Source organism: Apium graveolens, chromosome 9, assembly GCF_009905375.1.
Source record: "Apium graveolens cultivar Ventura chromosome 9, ASM990537v1, whole genome shotgun sequence".
NCBI lineage: Eukaryota > Viridiplantae > Streptophyta > Magnoliopsida > Apiales > Apiaceae > Apium > Apium graveolens.
In genome coordinates this window covers 92,763,156-92,778,804 of record NC_133655.1, presented here as the reverse complement: position 1 = coordinate 92,778,804, position 15,649 = coordinate 92,763,156, and positions in this window count along the sequence as shown.

Genomic DNA, 15,649 nt, shown 5'->3' with positions numbered 1-15,649 from the left:
TGAAGACATAAGGGTGGTGGATCCCTACAGGAACATACATGGTGAACCTATTGTGCCAAAGGATGAGCCAATAGAGTGGGATAAAATACCAATTCTTGACTTCAACTTACCAATCCTTAGCAAGCCAAAAAGGACAAAGTCAAGGGCAGTCAAGAAAGTGAAGTTATCACCTCTCAAATCTAAGTAAGTAGTTAAAGCTCAACCCAAGGTCAACATGGGAGACTACTTGTACTTGTGTGACATCAAAGAATTTTCAGATCTAAATCTTTATCTGGATGAACTGGATGAAGTAAGGGCAATTGATGCATACAGAAACCTACCTGAAAGGTTGGTGTTCAAGTACAAAGGAGGAAGGGAGATTCAGTGGCCACTTCACAGGATTCTTCAAGAAAGCCAAGCTGTGCTAATTAAAGTCTATTCATCCTTCAAGAAAAACTTTGGGTTCAATGTAACTGCAAGAAGACTAGTATTGAAGAAGATTGAAGAGCTGAGGAGTGTTAGAGCTAAAGATGCACTCCCAAAGACTCTAATCATCCCATACACAGGGAGAAGAGTGCATCTAAGGCCCTACTGGCTGATGGAATTCATGGATGACAAGGGTGTAAAAAGATTCTTCAGATTAGAAGACCAATTGAGTATCTCTAGCAATGAGACTCTCTTGGAAATGCAAGAAAAGCTAGATCTCTCAGAATCTGATGAACTAGAATTCCACAGGCAGCTCCAGAATCAAATTAAAGAAAATAACAGAAAGCTTGGAAGAAGATCCAGACCTTCAAGGAACTAGAAAAATCTGCTCAGGCTAGAGGAGCATCTTGAATTGACTGTGAGCCAAACCTTGCACATTTTAATTAATTGAAGCACTTTCAGTTTTATCTACTTATCTTTAAAAATATATGTTCAGGATGTTTTGTTATCATCAAGTATCTCTTAATTTATGGCTACAATTCCAGTAGACATAAATTGGGGGAGATTGTTGTGCATATGTTGTGTACTTGATGATTTCATAAATAAAACATCTAATTAGATTTTACTTAGTGAAATTATGTAGCACTCGACGGATAAGAATTATAGTCCCGACGGATAACTCATTATAGTCCCGACGGATAATTAACTTATTATCCATCAAGTGAGTAGCTTATGTAATAATAAGTTTGTAGCACAGTTATGTATGCACCTTTGTATAGAATCTGTAGTAGCATATAAGTCATGTTGACTTTAACTAGATATGCAGAGTAGGTTGATTAATTGTACATAAACGATGTCTTGTAATTCTGCATAAGTGAAATAGAGTCAAGTGCCAAAATAGATTCTGACGGATGATTAACAAAGCCATCGACGGATGATCAAATGACTATCAACGGATGTTTAATATAGCAGTCGACGGATGATCAATTAAAACATCAACGGATGTTCTGAAAGTCGATGGATGATCATATGAAGAATTCAAACAGCAGTTGAACAGTGAAAGCTGACACACAGCCGTCGAGATGTATACAAACACACTGTGGAAGCCCATTAACTGGGTAATAGAGGACGAAAAGCAGCAAAGCTTAAGACTGTTAGATTTTATATTTGTTCAGTTTTTTTGACTTTGTAATCTTGGTATTATATAAACCAAGAGAGTAGCAAATAGAAAAATAACTGAGATAGCTGAGAAACACAAAAACAGAGAAATCTTTGTAAGCAGAATCTTTAGCATTTCCTGTATTCTCAGTAGTTCCATTTGTAAGCAGCTGTGAGCATTTCTACACACAGAGTCCTCTCAATATATTATATATATCTCTGGTGGAATTGTTTAAATCCACCGGAAAGTTTTTAAAAACTCTTGTTTTTAATTACTTATGTTTTGATTCAATTAAGTTTACATTCCGCATTGTGCTAATCAAAACAAATATATCTATAATCGAGTTGAACATTTTTATTTCGAGAAAAAGGTTCAAGAATTCCATTCAACCCCCCTTCTGTAATTCTTGCTATATTGTTAAAGGACTAACAGACTAACTGTTAAAAACTTAAAGGCAAGTATCCCTATCATCACTTATTGTTCAAGTGATATTTATTTTGAATCTTATCATGCAAGTATTGCTTTCCCTATTCAGTTCGTAATAGATAAATATTTTACATATCGCTGAATTAAATGATTCTATTCATTCAAGTGCTCTTCTGCTATCCTATGTTCAGAATAGCTAAATGATTTTACCCATCAAATTACTGAATTTATAAAAGTTTTGGATTTTTGATAAAGATGATGTTGTTTTGGGTTTTCTGCCCAAGTAAATGGGTGAATAAAATTTATAAGGGTATCGGGTATTATGAACCCTCTCAATAAAATGTTTTAAGATTGGATGATCACAAATTGCGTAAGAGGCCATGGCGGCGGTCCAGCAGAGATTTAGGTATTATACAGGACAAAATACCTTTAGGCTGATATGTGCCTTGGGTTCCCCATTTGTTTAGTTGGATATGCTTCGGCATATCGGTGTTGCTCCGCGGCTGATCACCGGTGGCAACACACTGTCATTCGAGAATTCCAATCTAAATTATTATATAATTTTTGATAATCATAGAATAAATTATTTATTAGCTGTTCCCGTTTTGGATTAATGGTGAAATGCAGTTTTGATTCAGTTTCTGATTTATGCTGAAACTTACTTTGTTGTTGAATATCAAAGGTGGTATTAGTATAGATGATTGATGTTGACTTCAGTATGGGATGTTGTGAGTATAAAGTTCGTATTGATATGTAATTTGATATGACAACAAAATGAGTATTAATATCAAGAGTTCGGTTTTGAGTAAAGTTTATGATTCATTCTGTAATTATTGTTTCTTGTTATTGTTGTTTACGATATTTCCGTAAAGACTGTTTTACGAGTTTTATTCTCGTCAAGATTTAAAGTATTGCTGAAGCATTTCACTCGAAAATATCAAAAAGTGTTTTGAATACAGTGAGAAACAATTATCCGATTCTTTAATAAATTTTCTATTTCAGCAATTATGATTTTAAATGTTCTGCTCTAATGCAGATGTCGGTTTTATATCAAAAGACCCTATATATTCAATAATGAACTTGCTGAGCATTTCTTTCACTCATACTTGCCTATTTTAAATTTAACCGCCAGTGAGGATTAGCTTGCGCTGTTTAGCCGCGTAATTCGAGGAAGCAAAGAAGAAGCTCTTGGAAGGTGGTTGGTCCAGGGTTTGCGGGCTAGTGTAAGTTCTGTTATGAAAAGTTGTTTATATTATATTATATTATAATTGTGTTATTTTATAGTTGGGCCTAGTATACTTCTTTTCGAAGTTATACTAGCGGGTTAGTATTGTATTGCAATTTGTTGAAAAGAGTTTTAAAAGAAAAAGAAAGTGAAAAATTTATTTATGGAATTTGGATTTCTTGTTTCTAGAACTGTAACCTTAAAAGATCTTGGATTAGTTTGGGGTCATAAATGATAAATATCTTCCGCTGACATTTGCATTTTGATTTAACAGGTTAATTTGGATTGAGGTTTTATAGTGATGACCAAGTCCTCTGATCCCGGATTTGGGGGCGTTACAGGTTGGTATCAGAGCTGAGGTTATAGTAAACTAGAAACGAGAGTGTGTAGGAGTTTGTATAGCTATGTAAGGACGTTTGAGCTCATATCGAGTTCCTGTTGGACTATTGGATATAGTACCAACGAGTAAGTTAAGATAGGCGCATTCGTTCGAGATGGTTGTGTTCAGCTGGATAGAACTCCGGGAAACTGCAAACTTCTATTGTGGAATCTTCCGAGGCTACTATGATTCGACGATGATGAAGATTATCGATATCCTTAGAACATGAAGATGCATCTAGAATGGGATGACGAGTCAACATAAAAGTTCAAATAGAAGATAAGTATTAAGACTTTGGCAATACCTTCTCTTTTTATAATTTCTTTGACCTCTCTCAAAAGAGGTATATGTTAGAGGATATATTCTCTAACACCCATTTAGAATCTCATTTTCTGGATTTCATTTTCTCCAAAATTATCAGCTTTGAAACCTTTTCAGTTTTATCTGAGGATTACCCTAACAAGTCATTTATCAGAAATCCTTTATTATTCTTTTGATTTTGAATTCCTTTCATATTCTTTTACTCTAACTGAGATGAAAACTATAGGGAACACAAGGTATACCTATCTGTGTGATAGGAGTTGGATGGGACGCCATCACTTGTGTGTGTTATGACTACAAGAAGGTTAACAACCTTTAGTAGTGTCTTAATTTGGACACGCAATACCAAGTTCATTTGATCATATTGATCTCTCAGTTATTCTATAATTTCAACAATACTTTTTTCACAAATTTAGATTTTGTCCCGTTATGATATCAAATTCTTCTATTTGAAATTCCATGATTTTATTATCTTAAATATTCGAAGGTATGCCAATCAAGTTGGGTTGGGTTATCTTAAGTCAAATGAAGGCTATGTGATGGGATTACCAATAGCAACAGTGGATTGCAATACAATTAAAAATATTGGTGGCGTATAACGAAGTCAATCTGTTTCTTTATTTCTCTCTCTATCTCTCTTTCTTTTTCTTTCTCTCTATCTTTCTCTTTATTCTTCTTTCTCGCAATCATTAAAAGTGATTCTATTGAATAATTAGTCAAAGGATGTGGATGGAACAATGGTGCAGAGTGAAGCTTCGGTGATAACTATTTGGTATAAGGAATTTCAGTGTTATTTGAAATTTTGAGAAAAGTTATATATACAAGATTGGAAATTTGACCAGAAGACCCTTAGTGCTTTTTTCTGCTGATTCCGAGGACGAAATCCTTATAAGGGGGTAGATTGTATTATCCCATATTTTTGGATATTATTATTATTATTATTTGAAGTTGTTTATGTGATTTTTTTATGTGAATTTTGGTGAATTATCTGGTAATTGGAGTGATGTTTTGGATGTTATATATGATATTCTTTGAGTATTTTGATTTTTATAGGTCCAGAATAAAATATAGATAATTAAGGTATATCTCTGGTAATTTTTGGATGTTATATGATTTTATATCGATTTATGAATTTATTAATTATTTTCTGAGTAATTATAAAACTATTTTATAACACCGAGAATCGTCCAACCTCAACCGTTTTTACGTTTTTACAACCCGAAACTCTTCTGAAAACTCCATCCTAACCTAATCTGGATATTCTGAGCATTTTCTGTGTTTTAACTTTTTCAATCCAGATTACGGTTTGACCCGTACGCGTCCCGGCTTACAATTTTCGATACAATAATCATTTCGGTAGATCAATAAAATCCGTAATCTCGAGAGACGAGATATTTTTACATTATTTTCGTATAAAGTATTTTATAAGAAGCCTAGTTTTGATAATTATCCAAATCTGATATTAAATTGTATCATTTTATAGTTACTTAGCGGCTAAGTAATGTATTTTGGGATCCGATATGACCCAACAGAATACTCGTTACGTGTTTAAGATGCATTTATATGAATCGATTCATAATTTGGACGCATGTTTATTTACGTCCTTATCGAGGTATTCGTTTTATCTCGTTTACGTGTAGTTGAATGTATTTTATGCGTGTTCGGGTTTTTGTTAATTTAAGGATCGTTTCTGTTTTTCAAAAATAAACCGATCGGGACCCCATCGGGACGTTAAAACTCACAAAATTCGTGTTTTTATTTTTAAGGAATTATATGTATTTCAAATACCCTTTAGTTTTGTATTTTTGCATTATTTGTAATTTTTGGAAAATTTTGATACAAACTTTATATTTTATCGCTTTTAAAATTATTACCCGTAATTAGTATTTTTGGGCCTAATTATTTTAATTAGGGGATAAGAATACCCTTAATTGATTTTGGGGTTTTTTTTTCAAAAGTATTAATAGCTGAAAACTGATTTATTATTTTTTTTTTTATAAAAATTCAGAAAATAGAAAACAAAACTTTGGGGGTATGATTTGTTCTTCATCAAAGAATCAATGATTTTGGGAACTACAGGGATCCATTCTTGATGCTCTTATAACCAAATTGAAGCCTGAATCACCCTCTTTCTGTTGATACCACTTTCATCAATCGAGGTTTAGTATTTTTAAAATTCAATTTTAGTGTTCTTGAGCTTGAATTCGAGTTATGATTTTGACTGATTATTTGATTGATTGGATGATATAGTAAGCTTCCTGGGGTGATTTGGAGTCGATTTCATTATTTATTTGTATTGTATGATTGCTAAATGGGTATAGACGAGTTCTTGGTTTTTGATACTTTTTATTTTCCGATTTCTGGATTATTGATGTTAGTTCGGTTGGTTTTGATTATACAAACTGATTTTATGCGTCCACGGCTTCAAATTCGTGTATAAGTCATTGAATTTGGTGTAGAAATCAGGGAATTATATTTTAGCTGGAATCTTCTTCGAGCTCACCGGATTTGTTTCGGTTTGGAGCCAGAATTTGAGCGTTGTTCTTGAGTTGTTATTGCTGTTGCGTTTAGGATGTTTCGGGGTCGACTTAGAACGGAGTGGGTGCGAAAACCTGATTAAAGGGGGTGTGTTTGGGCCTATATCTGAGGTTGTCGGAGCCGGAAGTGGCTTCCGGATTCTGGGCACCTTCCCCAGTTTCCGGCGGTGTTCTTCACCGAGCCGGCGACCCATTTCCCAACCCGTTTTCTGAATTAAAAACCCGAGTTTGATCCCCTTAAAACCATAAACCCAATTTCATTCTTGTTTGTGAATTTTCTTTTTATTTTTATTTCAAAATTCATTTTCTATTTTCTAAAATTGATTTCTTTTATTTTCAAAAATCTTTTAACTATTATTTTAAATTCTAAAAAAAATTATTTACTTAATTATTCTAAATTCCAAAAATTATTTTATTTTATTATTTTCAAAAATCCAAATATTTTATTCATTTAAATTGATTAATTATTTTGATAATTAATCAGTTTATTTAAATAATTTGTATTAATTTTATTTTAATTCCAAAAATTAGGGAAAAATCATTTTTAATTCTGATTTTTCCTAAATAATGATTTAATAATTATTTTAAGCTTTTAAAATTATATTTTGGTATTCAAAAATCAATTAATATTATTATTAATTAATTTATTCATAATTATTCATATTTTATTCTTAAAAAATAAACCGTTCGTCCGTTTAATACGTAACGAACGCGTACAGACTCAGAAAAATATTCCGCTTTCAATGGAAATACTTTCGAGCCGAAATTCTTTTATTTCGAAGGTCGCTTGATTTGCAAATTGATTCTGAGTCGTATATTGATCAAAGAGTTATATTTTGACTCGAATTCAGTTTTAAACGTACCCAGTCGAACCTTTTGACGAACCGAGTCATATGTGATATGAGTTATGTGATATGTGAGTTACGTGTTTACATACTATGTGAATTATGTGCATACGTGATTCAAGAGTCTTGTATTTGATTATCTTCTTTAAGTGCAGGCTATCGTATGGGTAGACAATAGGGTTTTGACGTGCAATTCGTCGAGTAATTATCGTTTAGACGATTAAAATGTTATTTTCTAATTATAGATACGATTCTTTCAAGATGAGGAACAGATGGAATGGATAAAGACTAGAATTGAATAGTATGGAATATTGGGTTGCAGCACTGTATGAGCAGCAGATAAGAAATTTAGCGGCGTAAGAGACGGTGATGCCTTAAAATGTCAAACTGAGATAATTGCGTTTCTACGAGTGTGACTAACTGCTAAAAACTTAAAGGCTATCATCAATTATTGGTCAAGTGATATTTATTTTGAATATTATCATGCAAGCATTACTTTCCCTATTCAGTTCGTAATAGATAAATGTTTTACATATCGCTGAATTAAATGATTCTATTCATTCAAGTACCCTTCTGTTATCCTATGTTCAGAATAGCTAAGTGATTTTACCCATTAAATTACTGGATTTATAAATGTTTTGGATTTTTAAGAAAGATGATGTTGTTTTGGGTTTTCTGCCTAAGTAAATAGGCGAATAAAATTTATAAGGGTGTCGAGTATTATGACCCCTCTCAATAAAACGTTTTAAGATTGGATGATCATAAATTGCGTAAGAGGCCGTGGCGGCGCTCCAACGGAGATTTAGGTATTATACAAGATATAATATCTTTAGGCCGATATGTGCCTTCGGTGCCCCATTTGTTTAGTTGGATATGCTTCGGCATACCGGTGTTGCTCCGCGGCTGATCACCGGCGGCAACACACTGTCGTTCGAGAATTCCAATCTAAATTATTATATTGTTTTTGATAATCATAGAGTAAATAATTTATTAACTATTTCTGGTAAGGATTAATTGTTAAATACAGTTTTGATTCAGTTTCTGATTTATGATGATAGTTAATTTGTTGTTGAATATCAAAGGTGGTATTAGTATAGATGATTGATGTTGACTTCAGTATGGGATGTTGTGTGCATCAAAGTTCGTATTGATATCTAATTTGATATGACAATAAAATGAGTATTAATATCAAGAGTTCAGTAAAGTTTATGATTCATTCCGTAATCATTGTTTCTTGTTATTGTTGTTTATGATATTTCCGTAAACACTGTTTTACGAGTTTTATTCTCGTCAAGATTCAAAGTGTTGCTGAAGCATTTCGCTCGAAAATATCAAAAAGACTTTTGAATACAGTGAAAAACAATTATCCAATTCTTTAATAAATTTTATGTTTCAACAATTATGATTTTAAATGTTCTGCTCTAATGTAGATGTCAGTTTTATATCAAAAGACCCTATATATTCTATAATGAACTTGCTGAGCATTTCTTTCGCTCATACTTGCCTGTTTTAAATTTAACCTCCAGTGAGGATTAGCTTGCGCTGTTTAGCCGTGTAAATCGAGGAAGCAAAAAAGAAGCTCTTGGAAGGTGGTTGGTCCAGGGTTTGCGGGCTAGTGTAAATTCTGTTATGAAAAGTTGTTTATATTATATTATATTATAATTGTGTTATTTTATAGTTGGGCCTAGTATACTTCTTTTCGAAGTTATACTAGCGGGTTAGTATTGGATTGGAATTTATTGAAAAGAGTTTTAAAAGATAAAGAAATTGAAAAATTTATTTGTGGAATTTGGATTTCTTGTTTCTAGAACTATAACCTTAAAAGATCTTGGATTAGTTTGGGGTCATAAATGATAAATATCTTCTGCTGGTATTTGCATTTTGATTTAACAGGTTAATTTGGATTGAGGTTTTATAGTGACGACCAAATCCTCTGACCCCGGATTTGGGGGCGTTACATAAATTCTGCAGAGCTTCGCTAGAATGTTTGCTGAGAAGTTTTTTTTCAATCTGCTGCCAATTTGATTATGTAGATGGTAGATTGTGGAGAAGATAGGAGACTACGTGGCTGATTTGTGTCCAATAAAATTGAATTTAACAGCTTACAAATTGTAACCTGCGACGTGCCAATTTCCTTTCTATTTGATTAACATGCGACCTGAGAAATACAACCTGTGACGTAGGAAAGCTCAATCTGCGACTTGCCATGTTTTCATCAACTTGTGACTTATAAATCAAATTAGTCTTGATTTCTTTTCCTTTTATGCTGCAAGTAAATAAAATAGGAGTGCATTTCTTTTGCTTTTATTTTATTACTTCCAACCTGCGACTTTGATAAACAAAACAACACCATTGCACCAAGTATGTAATAAAAGCAATTCATTTGCTTTTGATTTTTCTGTTCGATTCAGACAACATGCACCATAAAGGACTTGTGGTGCACGGGGCAAAAACCAGGAGGCCAGCCAGCGCGTTTCTTGCATGCACGCGGGAAGAGATCAGGAAAAGAGGGCTGCCATTATTCTGAGTTTCCACATGCTGCTCAGGATTTCATTTGTTTGCTCGGGTCCCACGCGGCTTGCCAGATGGACAAACACAAAATAAGTTGCCAAATTTTTACTTCCAAATGCAATCTATGTTCCCAAAAATAAATCCCAAAATTAAAAATTATTAATTTAAACATTAATTATTTATCTAATTACAAATTAAACATTAATTTATTTTCCCAAAAATAAAAGTTGATATTAAATTAAATAAATAAATGTTTTGAGATTCATTTATTCATTTAATAAAAAATCAATTATTAATTTATTTATTTTTAAATCAATTGTGATATGAAATTAAATAAATAAATTAATTAATTTCCATTAATTCATTTAATAACAAATCAGTCATTGATTAAAAATAAATCCCGTAAATCCTCGGGCTATAGTCTTTTGAATCTGCAGGCCTTCTAATCTATGTGTTTTCGTACCTCAAAATATTTCCAGTCTCCACGAGTATAAAAATCACTTAACAGTGTTTCTAAAAATAATACTCTGTTTCCTTTCACGGATCACTGACGTCTCATGCACGGATCTGGTTCACAGACGACTAGTTCCGCTCTCATGCCTTCTTATTATACCCATACAAACCACTGTCAAGTCTTCTACCAAATATAACCAACTACACTAGGAATCCTTGAGGTCTTCATACTGATTCTGATAACTGCTTCGAATGACTCCAACCTTCTTCCTCCGATTCCTGAACATATTAATAAAATTCATACACATCACTGTTGATGTCTTCTTCACTGCAGCTAACAAAACCTTTTGTGCATATACCCTATTAAACAATCTGTACTGATTCTAGTGGAACATAGATTATTTCAAAGTCCTTGTTCTATGTTGAGTTATCTAAACCAGTATTGTTGAGTTATACATACAGCTTCAATCTTGTTCAACAATCTCCCCCTATTTGCCTGTTACACCTGACGGTCAAATAATAATGGAGAAGCAGTAGTTTGGACGATAACTCAACTTACCTTATCCAAAAAATCTTTAATCAGCTTTCAACTTTCAATCCTGGACTTGGAAATAATGCTATCTTATATCTACCGCATCTTATATACACATTCAGCTTCAGCAGAAAACATATTTTTCTCTCCCTTATGTAAAGTTGCAGATAGATACGTATTTCAAACATTGTCTTCAACAATCTTCAGATCTTCCTATAAAACACATAGAAAAAATTTTGGAATCCAGAAACAAAACACAATAATCTCTCCCCGTAAGATGAAGAATCCCTTCCTTAGTACAATAAAGTTAGAAATCCTTCTTCTTAGTTACAGAAAGAGTATCAGTCCATAATTTCTTTATAGTCTCTCCCCCATACTTGAGTAATCCTTCAAAATATATTCAGACTAGAACCTTAGGATCAACCAACCAAGTGAAAAGACTATTTGGTAACCATTTCTCATTGTGCAAGTGAGTGATTTCTGTTTAGTGATCTTACATTGTGTTTCACTCCACTCTACACTCAAGTGTTTTGTTAGATATATTTGTGATGTCATGTCTAATATGATTTGTGTTTAGTTTTTAGATCTTACTTAACAGGACAAATCAGTATTTAATTGGAAATCAGTACATATACTGAAGTCAGGACTTAAGATATCAGAACTTAAGTTGTCAGAACTTAAGTTATCAGGAGATATTTATCAGGAGATAATATCAGGACTTAAGGAGTGTAACGACTCGTATACTTTTATATTTGATTAAAGTGTAATTATGGAATTATTAAATAAATAATATATGTGTATAGCTTCTCTCATCTATGTGTTATTTTACTTTTATCTATGTGTGTGAATTATAGTGTCCAGAGTGGTTCGTGTAATTAATTATGGACTTGTATTGAATTGTTTCCACTTTTAAAAGTGAATTTAATACAAGTTTATTTGTGTAAATATGTGGATTATCTCTAAAATTATTTTCATGACTTTATAATCTCAATATTTATTTTTGGGATTTTATAAAATTCAGAAACCAATATTTCATCAATTATTTAACCCTGTATGATTTTCTGATTTCATTTATTTGTAAAATCTGTATTTAATTCCCGAATTCTTCAAAAATTATGGAACTCATATTTATTTAAGTTGGGAATATTCTGGGAATTTTAAAATTATTATGGGGATTATTGAGATTAATTTCACCCGCGCGTTGATTCGTTTAATTGTTAAAAACGGGTATATATTGTGTTTCTGAAATTATTTAAAAATTTCGAAATTCATGTTTTTATAAACTTCGCGATATTTGTAACATTTTACGACTACTTTTCTGAATTTGTTTTATGTACAGCTCGGTTCATTAATTGTTAAATGCGGGTACGAGTTGCGTTTTAAAAATACTTTAAAAATTATGAAAATTCTATTTTTAATAACCTTGAATTATTTGTGATATTTTAAAATTAAATTGGAATTTTTCGGGATTATTTTATTCGCGCGATGGTTCGTTAAGTTGAGAAAACGTGACCAAATAAAGCTGTCAGAAAAAGGAAAATGATACGTGTCATATTCCTGTGAACCAATTGATACGTGGCAGATTAATATAAGTCAGCCTTTTTCTCTTATTTCTTTCTTCCCCATTCTTTCTATGGCCACCATATCAATCTCTTTGCCTCTTAATCTCGCTGTCTCGATCCTCTTTTTCTCTCTTCCCTCCCCATCCCCGCTTCTTCTCTGTTGCTTTGTTCCTACTTCGCCCATGTTTATTTCCGGTGACTGCAGTTTCAGTTTCGGTGAGTTGGCCGTCGTTCGTTTTCGGCCGGTCATGCTCGATTGTGTTCTGTTCCTGAATTGCTTGTGTGTGCATATGTATCTATATATATATATATCTGTGTTTGTGTATATATGTGTGATATATGTGTGTGCACAGTTGGTGTGTGAGGGTGGTGCCGGCGTTTTCCCCTCCGGTCGCTCCCCTGGTTCCCGTTATTATTTTTTGTTCTGCGCGTGTGAGCGCATGTGTCTGTTGGGTTGCCTTTTAATATTATTTATCCAATTTTCTTGCAGGAAATTTGTTGAGTAAATATTCATGATTTTATAATTCGTGTGGGAATTTATTTCATAATCGGTGAAATCTCGCGTTGAAAACCCGGGGATATTATCGGGTACCCGCGAAATTTTGTCGTCGTTCGCGATGACTCGTTACGAGCGGACGGTGGACCGTGATGAATTAACTCTGAGTCCTACAAATAAATAAAAAATAAAAATAAAATATGAATAAAAATATAAGATGCAAATAATAATTAGTTGGTTCAAATCGGTGGTTGGGAAATTGTTAAATGTGGACTGCGTGATTGGTTTGGACTGTATGGATTGGTTGTGATTTGACGTCGAGTTGTTCGACGGGTAGGCCGATAAACAGAGGAGGTGCTGCCCGAATTTTTGGAAATTAAATTCGGAAATTCGGAACATACCCTATAATTATCGGAACGTCGAATGAGTATAAATAAGTATATACATATATCTTGTGCGAAACCTGATTGTATGTTGTGGTGAATGTTCGGTCAAAATCCAGTAACCCTAATTTCGTAAATTAACGAGTATACGTATTTTCTGGAAACGAACACCGAACCGATTTTCGAGATTGTGAACCCTAATTGTTGTGTGTGTTATTATAATATACATAATTACGAGTCGGGTTTGAATATCGTTGGGTAGAATTGGTATTGAAGATATGTCAAGCACACCTAGACGTCTAACGTAGGGTATTTCGGCTCTGTAGGTTCTAGTCGAAGGACTCGAGCATTTGATATCGAACTAAGATAACCTAGTGATCAGTCGACGAGTGCAGCGAGGTTCCCAATCGAAGGACCTGGGCGTTGAAGTCGGATCCAGGATAGTCAAATAGTAAAGCGATAAAGCTGAGTGTCCCGAATCGGTTCAAGGTTAATCAGAGATAGTTGTAACGCTCTGCAAGGCAAGTACCCCTGACCATTCTTTTATGGTTCAGTGCATATGAATAGCTAAATGTTTTACTTTCGTAATGGAACATAAACGTTTTAAGTTGCGTATCCCCTGTAGTTATAAATTATCGTTTTCAAATTGTTTTGGGGGAAAAGTAACTTCGAATGGTACCTATCTCGAATGAAATGATTTTCGAAATAGATTTTATATGTGTGCTGGTTAAATACATGATTTTGAAAATGAGATAGGTACAAGTGTTTTGAAAACTGGATAAAACGGTCAGATATGGGATACATTGGGGCCAGAGCAGGCCTATTGAGGTGGCGTAAGAGGCTAATTCGGTTGCGCGTACTATAAACCGATTAGTCCAGCAGGTCAGAGACCTAGCTAGTCTCTGAGTTCCGGAACAGGTAAATGGAATGGCAGTTAGAGCCGTCTGGTGTTGATAGCCTGATCAGCTGTCTTCACATATCCGCTACGTATCTGATTGGGATTTATGATTTACGTAAGAGCATAAGTAGTTGATACAGCGGTTTTATTAAAGTGATTAGCATGCTAAAATTGGACTCTGGTATTTATACAGCACACTACTATGTTGTTTTGACAAAGCATGCTAGTTAGTGATATCGAGTTATCTCCGATTTTCATTATAATATGTTGATATCATGATTACAGCTCTGTTCCTATCACTGTTTTATCATACACTGTTTTATAGTTATTCATATAGTGGTACTGCTGAGCAAGCAATTGCTCACCCTTGCAGAATATTTTATATGTATTGCAGATGCCTATGAGATTCTTGCGCGGTAGTTAGGGCAGAGTTCCATCTCCTTTCGTATCAGGCTCCTCTGAGATAGTTGTGTTGGACCAAAGATGGTCTGTTGAGTTACTGCGTTAGGTTAGTTATGTCAGGGTTGTTTGTAATTAGTTGAGTTGTAATAGTTGTAATCTAAGTCATACTTAAACCTGGAAAAGATCTTGGAAAAAATGGGTCGTATTTATATTCTATCTTGGAATTGATTATATTATGTTTGTTATGGTGAATGTTGATGACGTCAACTCCTGACCCCGGGGTTGAGGCCGTTACAAGGAGGCTTTCAGATAAGGAAGGCGGCTGATTGAAAGGAAAGAAGATCAAGACAAATATAAGAAGAGATATGCATGGAGAAGAATTCTATAAGGAATAGAATACTTGGAAGAAAAGGTAACTGATTGATTTATATATTAGGAAGCCGAATTATATTCGATATCAATTAAAAGATTATCTTGTAACTGTGTAGTATATAAACACAGACATAGGGTTTACACTATATGTGTTATCATAATTGAGATTATTATTTATTGTAACCCTGGCAGCTCTCGTGATAATTTGTTCATCACTGAGAGAGAACAATTCTTTGTAACAGAGTTTATTGAGTTGAATAAAATCTATTTTCTGTTACTTGAGTTCTTATATTTGATTTGATTGTAGTAAACACTGTATTCAACCCCCTTCTACAGTGTGTGTGAGCTAACAAGTGGTATCAGAGCAATCTGTTAACATACATATAGTACAAACTCCAACCAAGCCCACCAAAACTGAAGAAACTCCAAAGACTCAAATCCATAATCGATATGAGACTATTAGGGTTCCCATACCGAAACCTTCTGAGTATCCCATATGGAAGGTGAGGATGTATATGTTTCTGGAAGCTACAGATCCAGAATACCTTGACAGAATTAATGAAGGACCACACAAGCCAACCAAGCTCTCTGTTATAGTTGCAGATCAGCCGGCACAGACTGTACCAAAGGAAAAAAGTGAATATACAGCTGAAGAGATCTCATCTATTGCAAAGGATGCAAAGGTAAGACATTTACTGTATAGTGCCATTGATAATTTCATGTCAAACAGGGTAATTAACTGC